The 19,913-nt window shown below is 36.5% G+C and overlaps 1 long non-coding RNA gene across 3 annotated transcripts in view; it reads right to left on the bottom strand.

Annotated features, from left to right (window-relative positions):
* Positions 1-602: 602 nt before the first annotated feature.
* Positions 603-19,913, bottom strand: part of LOC133275148 (uncharacterized) — a 50,999-nt gene continuing 31,688 nt past the window's right edge. For all 3 annotated transcript variants that reach the window (XR_009745415.1, XR_009745414.1, XR_009745413.1), the window contains one exon: positions 603-725. This is a non-coding gene — a long non-coding RNA (uncharacterized LOC133275148). The remainder of the gene's footprint in view (positions 726-19,913) is intronic.

Here is a 19,913-nt window from a genome sequence, read left to right as displayed (position 1 = left end):
GTTAAACATGCCATCAGTTACGAGATACAATGAATACGATAAGAAATACAAATTTCCATTTTATATCAAGTAAGGCATTTACTCTAAAAAGTGATAAAACATAGAAAGGTTATCACAATGTTTAATTTGTGATTATTCTTCAAGACAGAGCACATTCTAAGCAGGATCCTAATGATTTAAAGAAGCATTTGGTGTTGATAGCCTGTGTCTAGATCCAGAAGACAACTGTGTTTCATATGGTCAGTGACCACATTATGTAAGTATTCTATACTGTCTGAAACTATAGAAACTTTTTTTTCTTGTATGGATCCTGTTGAACTGTTTCATCTTAAAAAATATTTCTTTTTTCTTCAGAACAGAGAAAGTATTACTCAAAATGTTTTTAATATAAACACACCATTAATAGTTTTTGTTAATTTGGAAAGGGGAAAGAGCAAAGAATTTTTGCTGACTAACCAATTTCAACCAGTTTGAAATTGGTTAGGTTAGTCAACTCTTTTTTGTTTGTCCCTTTTATGTGGTACTGACATTGTACAAGAGGAGTCTCTGGGATTGTACTTTGGTCACAATGTTGTTACCACAGAAATAAAGAAAAGGGAAAGTTGGAGAAAATGGTGGTGGTGTTACAAAATGTTATGACAAACCTGGATTAAAGTGGAAGCAAAGTCTGTGCCCTGGTAAGAGACCATGGGTTCATGAAGCATGTCTTCTTCATATTTCTAGCTCTGTGACAGATATAGGAAATCAAAAGGCAGATGTAGTTAATTGTTACAAAGGTCCAAACACTAAAAATAGAGGCCTAGCAGGGAAAGCATATGAAAAATTGCATTGCATTAATAACAGTGAAAGCATTATGTTAAAGAAGCCAAACAAATCAATGTCCTTGCAGTTAAATGGCCTTTTCTGAGAGCAAACCATGAATAACTTCCTCTAATCAAATCTGCAGAGAGTATACACACTGGATAGAAGGGCAGAGGAACTTGATATGACAAGGTATACAAGTCACACATTGTCCTATACAGGACAAATTTTCAACAGAATGCAAACCTTCACTTTTTTCAAATTTATGTGTGTTTCCTGGAGAAACAAGAAAAGTTAGAAATGTTCCTAGTCAATTTCTGACATCAATAGAAAGATTCCTACTGACTTTACACTCTAATGTATCAGCTCATAATTAACAGGGGCAATACAGAAAGCAGCAGATAATGCACCAATAGCAAAAGAAGGTGGCTGTAAATTTGCCCTCTTTACAGTTATTGCTTTAAGAAGAAATACTTAAAGTCATATATTATGGTGTTCTAAGAAGTCATAGGTTGAGTAAAGGTGGCACACATCAGCATATAAAGCCACTCACCAAAGGGATGTTTGAAATTTAACATAGTGCCCTCCCTCTTAAGATTTCACCGTGTAGCAGCACAAAATAAAAGGAAATCTCTTGCTGTGTTTCTTCTTTTTATACGGCTAATAGGACTAAGTTAAATAAAATATAAAATTTGCATAAAGTTTGTTAGAATTGATTTTTCACAGATAGGCTTCTATTTCAAGTCTCTCATATAGATAAATAGTCTTGGACTAATAAAAATTCATTTTTAGATCTGCCTCTTTTTAGGTTTCTAGATAAACAGTGAGAAAATCTGTAGGAAGAGCAAACATTCATACACAAACATGGCCTAGAATAATGCTTCCATCTTTGCATGAGAATTGCAACATACTCAAGTGTTGAATGCTGTGAACAATGGCATAAACCAAACATTTTGCTTTGGGTTAAACATATTATTTTCCTTTAATTCTTGGTCATTGTGGCAATCTAATAGGAAGTCAGCAATGAGTGAAAACATATGTAATGAGCATGTAATATTGTATCGTATTTCAATGGGCTTGTTCAGCCTGGAGGAGAAGGCTCTGGGCAGACATTAAAGCAGTCTTCCACTACCTAAAGGAGGCCTCCTAGAAACCTGGAGAGGGACTTTTTACAAGGGCATTTAGTGATAGGATAAAAGGAAATGACTTTAAGCTGACAGAAGGTAGGCTTAGATTAGATATTGGGAAAAAAATATTCACTATGAGGGTGGTGAGGCATTGGCACAGATTGCTCAGAGAAGCTGTGGCTGCCCCATCCCTGGAAGTGTTGAAGGCCAGGTTGGATAGAACATTGAGAAACCTGGTCTAGTGGAAGGTGTCCCTGCCCATGGTACAGGAGTTGGAACTAGATGATCTTTAATGCCCCTTCCAACCCAAACCATTCAATGATTCTATGATTCTATGATATTTAGAGCTGTACTGAGGTGCAAATTGTGTTCCTAAACCAATTTGTAACATTCTAAGGGCCTCCCTGGAGTCTACTGGTGAATCTGCATTTCTGTAGGAAGAGATCTCGAGTATGTACTAACCTTTTCACACTTAATACTGTTGCCAGGAGCTGGTACATCACAGAATAGAGTCTGCCTGGGTACCAGCTTCAGGCAGTGAGGGTAGGGGAGAGCAGTGTCACTCAACATCAAATTTTGGAGAAGAGTCACTTGGCAGTATAAACTGATAAGTAGTGTGGGGACTAATCCTATCGTGTGACTTCTCAAGCTACAGGTAGTGAGATTACTTGTGCATTTGAAGTTAAGCACATACACAAGCATTGTATGACCATGGTCATAACTTTTTTCTCCACAGTATTTAAAATAATTTAAAACAATATAAAATTATTTGTTCAGTTCTTAAAACCCTTAAGATGACATAGCTGAGAGCAGGTGTTCCTGCACTTACTTGTTCCTGAAGATACGGAGTCATTGACTTAATGATTGTGACCTCAAATTACAGAAGATGCTTAATGCTACTGTCAGAGAAGTATAAAGCTGCTTTAAAGAGAAGAAACACAGAAACAGAGTATCTCTAAACATGAGAGAGAGAATTTTCAGACAGAAATGGATGCTGAGGTCTCATATGCAGTGAGGTATTTATTGCCAAAGGCGTTATCTGAATTACAGAGTTATTTCTACATCTCTTTTCACACTAAATAGCTCCCCTGTGCCATTTAAAAGGGCCATGGCATTCATTTTATTTCATGGAGAATGAGCAGCTTGTTACATGGACGGAATAGAATTTATTCCTGTGTATCAATTTTTTCTTTCCAATGATGAAATATTTTAAGATGGCTGAGAAAATTATCTTTCATGCAATGCGTTAAATAAGTTTTAAATGGCCTGGACATTTTTTTTTCTAAAATAAAAAAAAGAAACATTTATCATTAACTCATTGTTTCCAGATTTCTTTTTGCTGTTATAAAAAAAATGCTTAATTTTATTTTTCTTTCTTGAATTATATTCTGTTCTGAAAGCCTTATCTTTTGATATTATTTGCATATATTACTACAAAGTTTATATCTATATATATTTATTTATATAAATAAAGCTTTACAGGATCTCTTCCTGCTCAGATGCACTTGTTAGTGCAATTATACAGTTCTGACCCGAAGGAAGCAACAGGAAGTATAGCTTAGATTATTACAATAGCATTGAATAGTATGTGCTTTTTTTCCTCTTTTGTAATTAGAAGATTATTCCTGATAAAACTGACATTTTTTTGCAAGGATTTAGGGTTCCTGTGGGATGTTGTTAACTCTAACACTGAATGTGACAGAGAATGCTGAGGTTTGGCAATTTGCATCTGACATCTATGAAACAAGAGAAAATCAGTGTTAAAGCTCTGCCTGTGTTCACAATAAAATACATCAGGAAAAGGGAAAACAGTTCCCCCCCCCCCCCCCCCCCGGTGTTTTTCTAGATAACTGTTGCAAAAAAGTTCTGAAACAGAGAAAATGGTTTTGATTTTTCTCTTGGATCATCAGGAAAGCTGTGTCTCCATCTTTTCTTTTTCTTTCTTTCTTTTTTTTTTTTTTTAACCCACTCCAAAGCCCTGCTTTCATTGGGAAATGAAAGAAAAATACCCAGAGAAGTTGTGGACGCACCATAGCTGGACATGTTCAAGGCCACGTTGGGTGGGACTTTGAGCAACCTGTTCTAGTGGAAGGTGTCCTTGCCCATGACAGTGATTGGTGCAACGAGATGATCTTGAAGGTCCCTTCCAACCCAGAGTGTTCTATAATGACTCTATAATGATCCTATGATGATCCTATGATGATTCTATAATGATGAAATAAAACCACTGGATAAGGCCATACTAAAAATAAAATCCATATCTGCAATGGTGAGCCATGATGGATGCCCGGAGAAGAGCAACGAGGAGAGGATAAGCAGTCTGCAAGACTTCCCAAGAATGCTTCTGCAGCCTTCTTCCCCTAATGATACAGTGGCTGCACTATCAAGAGGCTGCCTACTCTAACATCATGTTAGCTTGCTTTCATATGAGCAGCACTATAACCAAATGTTAAGGATAACTTTTTCAAAATTCTTAGTTGCAAGAATTCACCAAAAAATACCACAGTTCTTTGGGCATGTGTTTGCCGTAGAAGGAACTAGACTTTGTGGATGACCTCATGGACCAAGAGTCTAAAGAAATGGATTGAAAGGCATAATTTAAATGATAGGTGACAATCTTCATTTGCATCCTGCTCTCCACAAAGACAAGAGAGAGGATAACACCAAGAAGAGAAAAATTGCTGATGGCATGCTGCAGTAGGGTGGTGGAGCTAGAAGCCCACTTCTGCACCCCAGCAGAGGATGGAGGACAGGGATTTTTTGCAATGGAAGATGAGAATTTGACAGTGTCTTATCCTCACTTCTGCACTGGCAGTACTGTGATGGTTTCATTTGCATGGAGAGCTGAAGGATCCTGGTGGCAGCTCTTCCAAATCCTTTTTCTGTGGGAATGCAAACAATGTGGAACAAGCCACAGCAAAAGGGAGCAGTGAATCTACAGCTGTGGGATGGGGTTTTAGTGGGGAGACTAGGAAGTAGTTGGGTGGTTTGGAGGATTCAGATAAAACAACAGTCAGAGATCCTCCTTGGGAGGACTTCAGTCAGTTGAACAGCATGATCGGAAATGAAAGGAGCACATGATAAAAAGTGTGAATGAGTCTCTTTCCCCATGTGAGTATTGTTTGAAGAGGGAAAGAAAAATGAAAGACAAGAGAGGTTAAACTGACTGTTAAATAGAAGCACATTTCTTGTACATAAAATTTTATTGTGAGGGTTGTGTTTATGAGCCTAGTGAGAAGGGCTGATTAAATGAAAGGTTAATAAAGGGACAGCATGTGGTTTCTGACCTAGGTGTAGAAAAGTTTTAAGGTGGGAGAGAAAAAAGTCTGACTGAGGGCCAAGTATGGAAAGAGGAAATCTTACATTGACACAGCTCATAATCAGTGCTCCTTATTTAATATGGAGGAAGCTGCTGCAGACAGGAAAAAGAAATGTGGCATGTCCCATTGCTTTACTGCCAAGGCTAGCAAACTCTTGTCTAGGATCTGTTATCAGACTATAGTCAGTACCCCATGTGACTGCAATTTCTGTATCCCTCAGTTTCAAAACTCCTAGCTCAGCACAAAGAAAATAATACCAACTAAGCTAAATATAACAAGACTATAAAGAACTGAAAGTTTCATATGTAACCTCGCACATTAAAACTGATTATTTTGCATAGGTAAATGACCAAAAATTGAAGACAGAAACCAGCAAAAAAATTACAGTGATGCTTTAATATAAATCTACACAATGATAAAATTATAATGTCACTGGATTGTGGAACTTTAGATAAAGTGAGCTAGATATGATAGCCACTGTAGAATTTGGTCAAAACATGGTCACATCTGCTGATACCTTATATGTAATCGTCATACATCTACACTTGCAGGAGTACTGAAGATCCCAACTAACTGAAGTGGTTCCTTTTATTTTATTAGTTTAGCCTAGAGTTTTATTCAGTTTGAAACCCCTACCATCATTCTCGCTACTGAAAGTTAAAATATACATGAATTATGAAGAATGGAGGTAAATCCATTTGCTTCATGCAACCACAGGCCAAACTGTCTAACTCTGGTGTAACGAAGTTTTGCCAAAGCTTCTACACAGCTGTGAAGCTTATGTTGGTGTCTGATGGGCAGTTTTCATCTAATTGCATCTGTGGTACTTCTCGTTCTCTGTTGACTTAGCATTTCCTGAAATGCAACCCTGTTTGACCTACAGTCTTGGAAATGCCTATTTAGTATGGCAAATTATAATTTCCAGTGCTTCATCAGCACTTTTGGCAAATAACATTGTTTTGGCAGAAATCCATTATTTTTATGGAAATTTAGACATGCTGCTCTGTAATGGAACATAATGACAGGATGCCCTCAAGTGGCAAAATATAAACTCCACCCAGTAAAAGTTAAAATGGTCAATATATAGACATTCCCTGCTAGAAGACACCCTGTTAGTTCAGATATTGACACTCCAGATGAGCTTTAATATCTCCTAGTCCTAAAATGGTATGAGGAAATTAATTAAAATCATGTAATATAAACTTTGTAAGACTAGAATTTGGGCAAGAAAGAAAATGCCAAACTTGAAAGGTTGTCTAGGTTTAGGCTACATGGGTTGATTAATTTCTTGCCTAAAGTATTAACTTCTAGTACTTTCACAGGACCAGCAAACTCTTCACGTACTTCCTCGTATTCCTAGACAGGGACTATCAACAGAGTATAAATTGCATGAATTCTCATATATTTGTATTTATTCAGGCATGTTCCTTCTATTTCAAAAGCATTCTGTACCAAGCCCTATGAAAGTGAATTACATTAATATATTCATAAAGAATCACATATGATGTTTTATAGATTCACTGTTCTTTGGCAGTACAGCACACGCACAAATAATTTTCTGCATTCATAGTAAGTTGTCTTCCACTAAGCAACAAACCTGGCAGCAACAAGAAATATTCAGCAGTTGGCATAAATTTATTTTTAAGAGCTCTTCAACTCTTAATAAGAATTTTCATTCTTCCCCCTTAGGAAAAAAAAAAGAAACAAAAAACACCAAACAAAAGACAAAAAAAGTAAACAAAAAAAGGCCCATAACAAACAAAACAGAAGATTTGATTAACTTTTTTTTTTTTTCCCAAGTAACCCAACAGAGGTTTTGCAATGAATAGCATTACTACTTTGGTAATACAGTTAGCTTATCTTATATGAGATAAAAACTATAGGGTCTGTAAGTAAGCCAGGATATACAAGGTTGGAATATTCATTAATAATTCAAATACTTCCAAGATTACTTTGCTAAACAGAACAAAGCAGAACTTAGGGGTTGCTGCTGCTTTCCCTTTAAAACTGTGGGGTTTTTAACTAAATAGATGTCATTAAAAAAAAAAAAAAAAATGGAAAACAAGTGATAAGTAGCTCAGTTAATCCTAAACTCTTCCTTTTTAAAGTCACTGTTTTATCTAGCATCTGAGGTTTCCCTTCATTAGGTCTGTAATCTTCTTAAAACCTTCTAGTTCAATAACAGCCGCAAGTATTTCTACATCAGCTTTTCCAAGTAGGTAATTTTACATACATTCATGAGCCTGTTGTGACATCATCCACACTGTTCAAGGACAAAGGACTTGTGATTATTAAAACATCATGCTTTTCAGTCATGTTTTACTAGGCTAAGACCTATAGTATTTCTTAAAGTACCACACTGAACATTTTGCATGAAGGCTAAGAGGTTTTAAAACAATGTAGATAACCTTATTCCAGTCTTTATAAAAATAGAATAGCTGTGAAAAATCATTAATATTACCACAGGTGTGGGAAATGATACTAGAATAATTCCCTTTTTGCACAACACTTGTTTCCCTAACTCCCCACTCAGGCAGCTACGTGCCCACATAATGTGGTCCTTGCCCTCTTACTCTCCCCTTCTGACTGCCTGGGTCAGTCTTTACATAAAAGAACCCAAGTTCCACCTACAAAGCCGTCTCTCTGTCTTTATTTTCATGGCAGACACTTTTATATCAGAGTATTTTCATCACAGTGGCACCCATACCAGAGCCACAATACTGTAGTTAAGGGTCTGTTCTTTGGCATTTCTATTCTAAAGCACTATTGTGTGGGGTTGCTGAGCAGCTAAAATTCCTTCCATGCTGAGACTTGGCATACAAGTGCTTAGCTCAGAAGCAATTTAATTTTTAAAAAATTTTGGGTTTTAACTCTTGGGTGTCCTTTTGGAAAATGCAATGGTGAAAAATAATAAATGCTGACCATCTTCGAGTGATTGCTGGCTTTGCGGTGGTGTGAGCAATTTTTACTATGAAATATTACATGCTGTTTGTCAGTAATGTAGATTAAATAGTTTTCAGGGACTATCTATAATCCTTGAATTGCCCTCTATGAAATAAACAAAACAAGATACAGTAGTAATTTTTATCTTCTGAATGGATGTTACATTTGCTAAAGTGTGAGGGTTCTCCCCTATAATGATAATTTTAAAATATTAGAGTGGTGGCTATTTTAGAATTATAAATTAAAAAAAAACCAAAACAACAAACCAAAAACAAAACCAAGAAAAAAACAACAAAAACCAAACTAGGCAAAAAACATAATACCTTTAATATCAGAATGGCTTTAGACAGGAGATTTTGGAGATAAAGTAGTTGCCACATGGAATGAAACAGAATTCTTCCTTTCTTGTCCCCTTGATCTATCTAGCAAGGTTCACTCTGAAGATTTCACACCATCTTTTGAAGCCATTGTTAGGGATTGCTTATAGCGGCAAAGTGCCAGACTGATGGACTTTTGGTCTATTATCCTGTGGTTAGGAAAGGAAAGGATTCTGAGCAGCTTAATGTGGATTAATGGTGCCACTTTAAATTATATCACTGTTATTTCAGAAAAGGCAGGAAAACACTGAACCATGTTACATCAACATATTGATTTTAAGTTCTTATACACCCACAGACACTACTAGTAATAGAAAAAATGGACTGAATGCACAAAGAGCTTCAGGATTGGGTTTTGGTTTTGTTTTTTTTTCAGTCTTTTAAGATTGAAAAAAAACTGGGGTTTTTGTTTTAAGAGCAGCTGGCAGATTATGTGTACTTCCAGGAGCAGACACAGGTACTAACTGATAATGATAATTTTCCATTTAAATAGATTAAATGATACAACTTGAGTATTTATTCCCACCATAGAGGCAAGTTGAACCATTAACATCCAAGCAGGACACTCTCCTTGGGTACAAAACAGGACTGAGGGCAGAATTTACCCATGGGATAGCATGAAAGGGTGGTATGGGAAGCCATATAATTTCTTTTAGACATCACAGTTTTGCTTGAAACCTGACACTAGGACATAATTTGCTGAAGGTATACTGGCCAGAGTAATTTATTTATTCTCAGGTGTTAGATGTCAAAGCTAAATGATGTACTGATTTTACAAAAATTACCTCACTGATCATAGCTGCGATATCTAAACAGGCTTTTAAGATGTCTTTTAGCCCGTTTGCATGCTGGAAGAATGCTATAAAAACATATGTGGCCCTCAGGCCTTTCCACCTGCCATGCAGGTTTCCCAGTAAACATGGTAGTCCAGTAAACTAAGCTGTCCTGAAAAACTTATTCATGCTCTGAAACTATTTTTTTTAACTCTTGTATTTACTGTCCCTTTTGACATACCTCTGAAGATAGAAAGAAAGCATTAGGTACCAAATATCTATTTTGAAAAATGCTTGTATTTATGTAACATTTTTATTTTTCAGTTTTTCAGTATAAGACCAACAATTGTTGGGTTTATACCCTTAAATGCATCTATTTCTCCTGCTGGGAAACCAAACTCAAATACTGTGTAATATCTGATGCTGTAGTTCCTTTGTAAGGATTACATACAGGTGAGAAAACTGGGTATGCATAAAGCTTGAGAATTGAGAAGTGGCATCTTCTCAGAATCAGGGTGTGATCACTAACAAGATGGTTCCTCTAAGATTCTTCTTCTAGGAATATCTAGCATCAATCTCCCAAAAACGTGCAGCCAAGATACTTGTGGTCCAAGGAAAAAAAAACCCAAAAAAAACCTACAAAATAAACCAAACATGTGAGAGATAAAATGCAACCCCCATATATATATCTATATTGATAAAAACATATTCAGTTCCACTACCTTCCATTTTTCTAGAAAGTCAAAGAGAGAAATGTAATTGGAGTACCAACAGAACTTCAATTCAAAATCGTGTCTGCAGCAGCAGCAAAAGAAACCTTTGTGAACATCAGCCAGATATGCTGCTTCCTTTTTTCTTTTTTTTTTGTGTAAATATCATCTTTTTCAAGCTTAGTCTAGTGTGATAATCATCTCTCTTTTTCAACAAAATGTGCAAAATATCTAAAGCAATTAGACTGCATTACTGTCTAATTATACCAAATGGTAATTTTCAAATCAGAGTTACTGTATTTTCTGTAGCTGTACAATCACAAATTAGTAAACCTTTAAATTAGCTAGCTTCTGCTGGAATCACTTGCAAGGTCTTTAACTGCAGTACAGCAGTGTGAATACACTTCTGTAATGCACCCAATTAGTAAATTATTCTGTTACTCATTACTCAATTAAAGATTGCTTTTCTTTTTACACATTTTTACACGTTTGTGTGAGTTTGAGAGTTTGTGAATAAGTATAACCTATAGAAGTAAACCAAGAAGTACTCATTTATCGGGTATTATTTCTGTATTATGAAACTGAAAAGCTCTTCTTCACACAGCAGATTTTATGAGGTTCTTAATTGTGCAACAAATGCAGGTGATGGATGTGTAGAGATTAAAACCAGATGCCTTAGTTAAAAAAAGAGTGCCACTAGCTGACAATTTAAAGATCAAGAGACTAAGTCTGTTTAATCATTTTTTCTTTAAAAAGAGTGTTCTGTGTTTTGCTTTAATGATGGACACTATTTCCTGCCTTACAAGCTGTGAAGATTGACAAAAAATTTTAACAAATTAAAACAAGAGATAAAGAGAATTTTGATTAAACACCATAGTTCTTCAAGGAAGAGTGAATAAATACATCACAAAATGACAGGATAGGGCCATTCTATAAACAGCTGGAAAAAAACCCCACAGTGATGTTGTTTTTGCAAAGAAGTAATTACATCAAATGAGTCATTAAGAACATTCAAATTCATATGAACTATTGCAAGCAGAGAGAAAAATAGAGAAGCAAAACCATATAAGAAATTTGGTATAAGATAGGTTTTTAATTTCTGGATATGTTTTATGTCAGTAAAACTATGATTTCAAATTCAGTTTCAGTAAGACTTGACTTCATAAAAATTATACAGAATACACAGAACTAGCTCCTGATTTAGTTTCTTTTTAAATAATGCAATAATACTCCAAAGAGAAATTTTTCATACTAGTTACTTATCAATTATTAATGTTCTAGACATAGGAAACATCAAAAATAAGGAATATTCTCATGAATTCACAACAGGAAGGAATATTTGGGAATATTAATTGATTATAAGATTATTGTGAGCCAGTAACAGGTTGTGGTTGTAAAAAACCTGTGAATAATATCTTAAGCATTTCAAGGATGCATAGTAAAGTATAGTGCTGTAATAGCGATAACTCATCTGGAATTCTGTGGGCAGTGGATGCTACATAACATATATAAATCAAAACCTGAGTGAATCCAGAAAAGGGTCATTAAGATAATCAGATGAATTTTCTTATAAGAAGAGAATTAAAAAATGAAAGCATGCTAAGTCTAGAAGATTGAAGACTGGGATGGATTCCATTGCTACCTGCCAATGCCACACGCATGTACAGGGAGCAAAGCCTATCTTCATTGGAGGCAAAAGTAAGCCCAGAATCAAAATAGCTATTTTAACTAGGAAGTTGAAAGGTTTTGAAGAAAGCCCTTAAGTATGATTAGAGGGAAATAACAGGGAAATTATTTTACGCAGAACTTCAAGTTATGCATAGGATATAGTGTATGTCATGGTTTCTTGTAATGGGAAGTGAATGGATCAGGTGACATTATGGTAAGTATGGCAATTAGAGAGCACTGAAACTGTGTTTTCAAAATTTTTCAGTACATTTTGTGTACAAATCTGGACTGAGAATGATGACAACATAGCCTCTCTTTCTTGGGTGCCTACTTTCATTTACTGCATCTTCTCCAGCCATGTATTGCCTGGTTCCTGAAGCTTCATAGTACACCTAGACTGAGCTGCTTACAGTTGAAGAGAGTATGTAAAGAGTGAAGCTACTGTAGTACAGTGACTGGAACTGGTAGACCTTTACACATGTAAATCCAACATACAGTAGTCAAGAGAAGGTTTGTTTTGTGTTTGCATTCTAAACACAGAAACTTGAGTTTCTTAAACTATCCACCATATCTATCTGCACTGTTGTTTTCCTCCTCCACTATGACACAAGGCGAAGAATATGTCATTACAATTTACGTCTAGCATGGATGTATCCCTGACTTTTTTGTTTCCAGCATACTAGTCATTGTACAGACAAGGGAAAAAAAAAAAACAACAACAAAATAAATCCTTTGCTCAGGAATTTTGAAATCAAAGGAGTCCTTTTAATATGTGACGTGTAGATGAGAGTCATTACTTGAACTGCTCACAGATCATGTGCAAGTTACAAGGCAACAGCACATGCCTGAAACCTCCAGAGGGAAGTAAAGAAATAGATGGATAACACCACACTCCTGAAATTTCACTCTGACCTAAAACTGAGTCCCCTCAGGTAATGGTGTGTATACAGTCGATAAAGGATGATAAAGTGTTTGCATTTCTCTAATTACTTGTGTGAGAAAATATTGTACACCTGAAGCTTCAGAGTAATAGATTTCAGTTGAGACACACAAATCCTTTTAGCATTTGCAGCTAGGGCTTTTACCTGTTACAAGCTACAAGACAGCAGCTGATAAACAGAGCGAAATGGGTCATCTTTCCAGCTATGCCACCCATCTAATGTTTGCCAAGAAACCTCAGGGAAAAAGGACAATTTTGCAAATATAATTATAAGGATCCTTTGCTTGTGTGTGCATCAAGAAATCCTTGAAAAATAAATAAAGATATTCATTTTTTTTTTCTCATATGTCATCACAGCTATACATGGTAAATGTTTGGTGCCTCAGCCTTGAACATTGGCGTCAGAACAAGGAGCCATGTGAAAAGGTTAGTAAAATATGTCAGCTTTAGCTTTAGAGGACTAATGCATTCACTCAGAACAGAAAATCCAGAGAACAGATACAGGACTAAACTGAAACCAGTAGGCCAGTTAGAAAGCCTGCTTTGTGTGTAGAGTGGGTCTCTGCATATCAGGCAGTGTAGATGTAAACAGCTGTGATGCAACTACAGCTTAAAAAATGATCATCCCACTTGCTTGTAGGTAGCAGATTCATTTTCAAAATTCAATTAAAAAAAAAAAAAAAGTGAACTGATTTAAATGTCCCTGGGGAGAAGTGAAAGAAAAGATCATGGTCAGAGCCAGCCGTTCAAGTCAACCTGTGATTTTGCAGTGCTACAAATCTGATAAATGTAATCTTTTTGAAAGATTCAATTAAAACCATTATTGTTGAAGTATCAGATGGAAGAGCAACCATTTTTTATTATCTTTTCCATCTCCCTGTAGTGTACCTTGCCGCACTGTCAGTGTCTCCTAGCACTTTAGGTAATTTTAAGGGAATGGAACACCTAATATTACCAAACTCTGAAAAGTAGCAAGGATTCATTATTTAACCCTTCATTGTTTAACACTTAATCACTTTCTGTGAGAACTGACTAATAGTAAGTAAGGTTTTCAGCTAACTTGGGTGAAAAGATGAGACTTACAAGATGATTGCTTCCTCACAGTTCAACAGAGGGAAAGATCAATGGTAACATGTTACTTTTGAATCTAAGGAAAATTAGATTAAAACCATCAGCCTCTGGTTTTCAGGTATGAGATGAAAGGTCCCTGTGACAGCCATGGGAATACTTCTACTGAGTCAGTATTATTTTGCATCAGTGCATATGATCATCAGAACCACAAGCCGGATGTAAGACCTCTATTGAGTCAGTATCACAGCCACAGCAGCACACAGTTTTTTATGAGGATGAGGACAGTAAGTTAGGTTTTGCTAAACACTATCATTTCCTGGTTGGACTGAGACTAATTCCTATTCTTACTATAAACCAGACTGTGCCAACTCTGTAGACACAACTCACAGATAAAGGACAACAGACTGAAGTTCAGCATGACTGGTAGAAACTTAATAACCCTAGTATACTTAGACAACTCTCTCAGGCTGCCTTGTGTTCATTAAAAATTGCCTTTAAGAAGTAATCATGAGGGGCAGACGATATTAAGAGGAGAAACTGATGAATTATAGACTAGATTAGCATTTTAAAATCTTTAATAAAACAAATTATTTCAGACTACCTAGAAGATAACAAGGAAATAAGAACCACCGACCATTTGTCATTGAATCAGAATGGTTTGGGTTTGAATGGACCTTCAAGATCATCTGGTTCCAACCCCAACTGCCATGGGCAGAGACACTTTCCACTAGACCATGTTGCTCAAAGTCCTGTCCAAACTGACCTTCAACACTTCCAGAGATGGAGTATCCACAACTTTTCAGGACAACCTGTTCCGCTGTATCATCACCCTTATAGTGAAGCGTCATCTGTTTTCCTTTTGAGATGTTTAATGAGCTTCTGTATAGCGTCATATATATTGATTTCATTAAGATTTTTAACAATATGTTGCATGGCTAGTTAAAACTTCCATAACGTGAGCAAATAGATAAAAGCAAGTTCTGAAGTTCACTGTTAACTTAGAAAGATGTTATAAGCAGTATTTCACGAAGATCTGGATGGAAGATATTAAAGAATATAATGGCATAGCTGCTAATGGAACATAGACCCTGTTTGTGCAGGCTTCACAAGTGAGAGTGACTGCAGGCACATTTGAGTACAGTGCTGGGATTTGGTGTGAACCTAACATTGGAGAAATAATCCTTGGAAAGACAGATACTGTTCAACAAGGACAAATGCGGATTTTGACAGGTAGAAAAAATCCTCTGTCTCTCATAGTAGTTTAATTTACAGTTATGAGAAAGAGTACATACAATTTTTAGCAGAATGTGAACAGCTGATGCAGCACTGCTGAGGCAAGTAATACCAGTAGGCATAAATAATGTAATTGCAAGACAGATGAAGTGGCCCTTTCAAAACTCATACTGCTGGTGAGGCCAGTACTTGTCCTGTCTTGAACATAACAGTTAAAAAAAGATTTTGACTAGCAAAGAGAGAAAAGGATCAAAGATCATAGCAAGGGCCTTCTCTAAATCCTTGCGTTGTCAGGCAAGCTGAAAAGGGTAGAAACCAAACAATTCTCAAGTCCACTATGGACAGAGTGCCATAATATCACGGAATCAGAGTTGAAAGCAGCTTTGAAATGTTCTTGCAGGCAAAATCATCCCTTCTAAATATGTTCTTTGTCAGACCTTGAGTCATTAGCCTGAGTAGAAAATTAGTGTTAAAAGCCACTACTCTCATATTTAGAAACCTCCTTCTCAGTCAGATCATATAAAACTCAGGTGGCAGTAAAAATTTGCATACAAAATTAATATATCCTGCAGCATGCTGAGAATTTTTACCATTCCTTGTTTTAAATATCATTTGCATGTAATGTCTAGTACTTTGATATTACCAAGCTAACTGTGTAGGCTAAGAGAATTTTCAATAATCTTTCAAGAAAATCACTTTTTTTCAGTGACTGTTTGTTAGAAAATATGGATATAAGCACTGTCTGTATTCAAAAACCACTTAGCACTTATTTTTATTTGAGAACTGGAAAAAGAGAAATATAACCCCCATTTTCAAGAAGGAGAAAATAGAAGACCCAGGAAATTATAAACCACTCAGTCTCACCTCTATGCCTGGTAAAATCTTGGAGCAGATTCTCCTGGAAGGCACGCTAAGGCACATGAAAAACAGCAAGGTGCTTGATGACAGCCAGCATGGCTTCACTAAGGGCAAACCTTGCCTGACCAGTTTGGTGGATTTCTATGATGGGGCTATGGAACTGATGGATGGGGCAGGGCAGTTGAAGTCGCCTACCTAAACTTATGCAAAGAATTCAACACTGTCCAACATGACATCCTTGTATGTAAACTCAAGAGACATAAATTCGATTGGTGGAACACTCAGTGAGTAAGGAAATGGCTGGATGGCCACACACAAAGTGCTGCGGTCAACGGTTCAATGTCCAACTAGATACAGGTAAGGAGTGGTGTCCCTCAGGGATTGGCGTTGGGACTGATCCTGTTCAGCATCTTTCTTGGAAACACGGACAGTGGGATTGGGTGAGCCCTCAGCAAGTTTGCCACCAAGATGTGTGGTTCCCTTGATACGCTGGAGGGAAGGAATGCTATCCAGAGGGACCCTGACACACCTGAGAGGTGCGCCAGTGCCAACTTCATGAAGTTCAACAAAGTGAAGTGCAAGGTTCTACAGGTGGGTCAGAGCTGCCCCAGGCACAGCTTACAGGCTGGGCAGAGAAGTGATACAGAGCAGCCCTGCAGAAAATTACTTGAGCTGGCTTCAGTGTGCACTCACAGGCCATAAACCAACCATATACCAGGCTGCATCAAAAATAGAATTATCAGCATGTCAAAAGGTGTGATCCTGCCCCTCTACTCTACTCTCATGGGACCGCACATGAAGTACTGCGTGCAGATCTGGTGTTCCCAACATAAGAAAGACATGGAGCTGTTGGAACAAGTCCAGAGGAGGGCCATGAGGATGATCAGGGGAGTGGAGCACCTCCCATGTGAAGACAGGCTGAGAAAGTTGGGGCTGTTCAGCCTGGAGAAGAGAAGGCTGCGTGGAGACCACATAGCTGCCTTCCAGTATCTGAAGGGGGCCTATAGGGATGCTGGAGCGGGACTCCTCATCAGGGATTGTAGCGATAAGACAAGGGGGAATGGGTTCAAGATAAAATAGGGGAAGTTCATGTTAGATATAAGGAAGAAGCTCTTTACTGTGAGGCTGTTGAGGCTCTGGAACAGGTTGCCCAGGGAAGTGGTAAATGTTCTATTCCTGGCAGTGTTCAAGGCCAGGCTGGACAGAGCCGTGTGTGATACGGTCTAGGGTGAGGCGTCACTGCCCATGGCAGGGGAGTTGGAGCTAGACGATCTTAAGGTCCTATCCTACCCTAACCATTCTATGATTCTACGATTATTGAAAATGTAACAAATGGAAATAAGTCTGAAATCTGAAAAAAAAAAAGGTTAATATTACTTTTTACAAATCCTTAAAAGAAAACTATTTAGATTACTCTTGATAATATTAGACTCAGCTAATTAACCTTTAAAAACAGGGAGCAGGATAAAAATCTCTCCCATAGGAGCTGGCCAAGCAGGGACAATGTATTCCTACAATATTATACTTATTGCCAATGCGGTGAGACACAATCCTATCTGAAGTTTGATCTACATTGTATGTAACAATCTTCCTTTATATGAGATTCTAAGAATTATGTTTATTAAATTACAGATGAAAATGGACAGAAAAAATGGAGAACTGTGAATTAAGCAAATAAATCAATTTCTATTTTTCATTATATTTTTTAAGAATAAGTTTAATAGAATTTACATCCTTCTAATATTTTCCCCTTCCTCCTAAAACTTAGATTGATAAATCCATCATTCTTGTCAGCCTCAGTAATACGTTTTCATTGAAAAACCAACTTGATAAAAAGTAGCAATAGTTACATGTCAGGCCACCTAAGAGAAAACATATATTTCAAAGTCTGCTCTCTGCTCTTTTGAACCTTTGTAAGATGTGATCTTGAAATGAGAGCTGCACTAAGCTTTTTCTTAAATATCTGATCTGCAGAGAAAGAGTTCCTCTAGGAGAAAATCTTTTGAACTTCATATATTTGAATCAGCTGTTTTATTTGGAAAACCTGTAGAGTAATTTTGCTACATGAATTTGAAACAAAAATAGTATATATAATTCAGTGCTTTTATGTTGTTGTAGGAGGATTTCTGAAATTACATTTAATCTCTAGCTAAAGTTTCAAAGCTTGTAAGACTTTAAAAAATAGTTCACATTCCTGCAGTTTTAATTGAGCTGTATGTGAAGTTTTACGGAAAAGGAGAATTTTGGAACAATAGTGTCCAACTTATCAAAGGTAGTTTGATAACATTTTATTTAAGGTTAACAACAATAATTCTCATATCATCCTAACTTGAGAAAGAAGCCAACACATAACATTTTTGTTATTGAGAAAATGGTTCTGTACCACATTCACAAATAAATGTCATTGGAAGACTTCTTTTCATCTGTGTTATATCCAGCAATTTTTAATACATTGATTCAAAATATATACTAGGTCAGATTGTTCGGCCAGAAAACACTCTGATCATGTAGTCCACCCTCCTTCATGACACAGTCCCCTGGCCCTCCCTGAATTAATTACTGTTTTAAATAGTGGATGATTTCTAAAAGCAAAACATTTTAATAGACAGAGAGCTCACAATGCTCCTAATAGTCTGTTCTGATGGGTAATAATTTTTACTATTTTTAGTTTTAATTTCTCAAGCAGTAACTTTTGTTCTGTTTTTGTATGAAATGTTGAAGAGGTTTTCATTAAGAAATTTTTCAGTCCCTTAAGATTCACTGTGATCAAATCTCTGCATAAATTTTTCTTTGATTCTGTAAACAGATTTTGAGTCTTTGACTACAAGGCACATTTTCTAATACTTTGATCCTCTTCCTGGCTCCATTTGTAATCATTTTCCTTTGGTGTGTTCGCATTCACTTAAAAAAATTGCATTTACTCAAAAAAAAAAAAAAAGTCTGATGCTTAAATTACACTACAAATTATGTCTATGATGTTAACACAGTAGTCTTCATTTTAGCTACACCAGTGAATGTCATTTGTCAGCTTGATGACAATGTTAGTGTTCAGTTTTATAGAAAGAAAGGGTCTGCTGGAATTCTCTTTTCAGGAGAATTTGTTCCAGTGTGCACTTTGAACTGCTTTTCTGCTCAGTCTTTTCCAACTAGTCTCTCATTAATTCCCTTCCTCGGCTAAACTATATTCCAGTACCACTGGGATACATTTTCAAAAGTATCTAGCCTTGGTGTGATGCTCATTTCCCATAAAAATTAATGGTAAAGCTCCTGTTGACTTCTAGCAACAGATAGGAAGAAATGCCAACATTTCTGAAAGACCTTAGACTAAATTATTTCTTCTTGATATTCATAATACATTTATTAAAATCTTGCTTTAAAAAAGGGTGCCACCAAAGTATTGACATATTTCTGCCTGCAAAACATTGAGTTATTAGCTCAGAAAGCAAATATGGATATATATATCAACACAATTGAAGTAACAGCCTTTAAATTGTTAAAATCATGCTATGACTTAAATAACTGTGAGTCATTTAAGCTCTCTGAGCCCTCTTTCTCGGGGCAAATGAAGTTTCAAATTTGCTTTGAAACCCTTCAGAATTTATTTCTATGGGAGACTGGATAATGTAAGGATTTTTGAATAGAGTTAAAATTTGCTCTTAGTTCAAAGCAGTTTTTCATAAATTGTGTCAGTTATCCACAGTTCATGGTTATGCCTTTAAATTTCCTCTTGCCTCTTCATTAACTGGAGACAAACCTACTCACCATGTAGAATGGAGAAAATAAGTTGTCCTTTAAAGATTCTAATCTCAGACCAGAAAAATGGGCATCTGGTCACTGTAAATGCAACTTTCTCAAAGAAAAAAGTAAAATATTAAAAACTTCTACAGAGGCCACCATGATTCCAATTTTGGCTTCTCTGGAGGATGCATTGCCAGAGCAGGGAATATGTAACAGTCATGCATTGCTGAGGAAGCAGGTCAGAAAAGTCTAATATATTTTCCTGTGCATCATACCATGATTTACAACTCGTAGGTGATTTTGCGGGAAAATATTCAGAGGATGTAGTAATAATGAAGAACAATCTGTCTTCTT

Source organism: Pezoporus flaviventris, unplaced genomic scaffold (assembly GCF_033815535.1).
Source record: "Pezoporus flaviventris isolate CSIRO_AGI_PZ_B2104156 unplaced genomic scaffold, CSIRO_AGI_Pfla_v1 ptg000002l, whole genome shotgun sequence".
NCBI classification, from domain to species: domain Eukaryota; kingdom Metazoa; phylum Chordata; class Aves; order Psittaciformes; family Psittacidae; genus Pezoporus; species Pezoporus flaviventris.
This window is presented reverse-complemented; position numbering and strand designations above follow the sequence as displayed.